The sequence below is a fragment of the Bactrocera latifrons genome, unplaced genomic scaffold, assembly GCF_001853355.1.
Source record: "Bactrocera latifrons isolate USDA-ARS-PBARC rearing strain unplaced genomic scaffold, ASM185335v1 scaffold_488, whole genome shotgun sequence".
NCBI classification, from domain to species: Eukaryota; Metazoa; Arthropoda; class Insecta; order Diptera; family Tephritidae; genus Bactrocera; species Bactrocera latifrons.
The window spans coordinates 145,681-147,638 of record NW_017537143.1 but is presented as its reverse complement, the minus strand read 5'-3'; the positions used below and the strand labels follow the sequence as shown (position 1 = coordinate 147,638).

General features: G+C 34.1%; 1 pseudogene; it reads left to right on the top strand.

Moving 5' to 3' along the window:
- The first annotated feature begins 996 nt into the window (after positions 1–996).
- Positions 997–1,918, top strand: LOC108973531 (annotated as a pseudogene).
- The last annotated feature ends 40 nt before the right edge of the window (positions 1,919–1,958 follow it).

Here is a 1,958-nt window from a genome sequence, read left to right as displayed (position 1 = left end):
TTGGTTTTGTCGTTCTTTATGAATATATGTGTATAAATAATTATTTCCTTTTATAATTTTTTTTTTGTTTTCACTGTACTCAATCTTGGGCTTTTGCTTTCACTTTCACTTTTTCTTTTATATTTCCACTGTGCCGTTCTTTACGGCTCGAAGGACCATGTATTTTTCCCGCACTCACCTTTTAGGTCATCACAAATATCCCGTAAATCACGAAATAAAACACTGTATTTGTTTGTGCAAGCGTGTTCCAATAGCGTTTTATTAATTTAAAAATTCACAGCTGTTTAATAATAATTATGGGGACGGTATATACCCCAATAGGGTTTTGTTAAATAATTTAGAATTCACAAATGATAATGCTGTTACGATTTCGGGGACGGTATATACCCAATAGAGTTCGATGAAAAGGAAAACGGAGAATTCCCGAAAATTTAAAAATATATAAACTGATGATCGTTGCGGCGTGGGAGATGCGCTGAAATGTACCGATCACAGTATATACAGTAGATAGCCTTTTCGTGGTAGCTTTCTGGGGGTGAATAGCGGCCATCTTGGATTTTCAGAGGTAGGAACGCAATGCTGTATATATTGAGGTAGTAAATACTTAGCAAATTTATTCTATAAAATAACAAAAACTATAAATATTGTTGCTTAATATAAAAGGAAATTATTAATTAATGACATATATTTACTAATATTTGATTTAAACGCAATAGTGTGTCATGTTTCGCGCATAAAAATAACTTTTACTGATAGTCAGATATTCTTTATGTAATGAGTTCTTATTAATAAAATGCAGCCCTGTTTTTAGATTTCTCGGTGGTGAGTTTTCTTCTGAATGTATTTGTTTACATTTCACCAACAGAAAATAGAGTGCAGATTTCCCTATTCGAACATTCAAATTAAATAAAAACAAAGTTTACTTTGTATAAAGTTAATAAATATTTTATTTAAAGTCTAATAATTGTAGTGAACATAGGTTTTATACAATAGAAAATGTCCGTTGAACCAAATATCGCCAAAGAAGCGGAAAATACACCCATCGTGCGGGGCTATGATTGGAATCGAATTGATTACTCAAAATTATTTGAGTCGTATGTTAATATGGGGTTTGAAGCTACTAATCTTGGGTTGGCAATAAGAGAAATCAATCTAATGGTAATGTAACCAAATTTTTATGGAAAGATTTATGTATTTTAAAATATTCTTAGTTTGATTGTAGGTTGAAGAAGACTTTATTAAATGCCTAGCACCCACGTACATGGGATCATTCGAATTATCTGGCCGAGATTTACGGGATCGTTGTATAAATCGTATAGGTGATTTGCTTGTACTGAACGATAACTATTGCAAGTTCGAGGATTGGCTCATGCCGCTACTTAATGAAATGGTTGAAGAGCAAAAAACGAAAGGCATGATTTGGTCTCCTTCTAATATTATACAACTACTTGGGGAAAAGATAAACGACACCAGCTCAATATACTACAGGGCTGCGAAACATAAAATACCTGTGTTTTGCCCTGCGCTAACAGGTGGTAGCCTAGGTGACATGATGCATTTTCACTCTTTCCGTCACCCCGGATTAGTGGTAGATATTTTGTCCGATTTCCGATGTCTAAACACTATGGCTGTGAAAGCCACCAAATCGAGAATGATGATAATTGGTGGTGGTATTATAAATCGGTGGTTATATCACATATGCAATGCGAGTTTGATGAGAAATGGAGCGGATTATTCCGTTTTTATTAACACTGCTTCGGAATTCGATGGCAGTGACAGTGGTGCTCGACCAGTTGCGGCTATTTCTTAGGGTAAAATAAAGAAAGAAGCTTCACCATTTAAGGTGTATGCAGAAGCTAGTTTAGTAGTGCCATTGATTGTTGATGAGACATTTGTTAAAAGACATTTCAATGCAAAAAAAAAACGAACCATGATGATAAATATTTGAAAAAAATGCA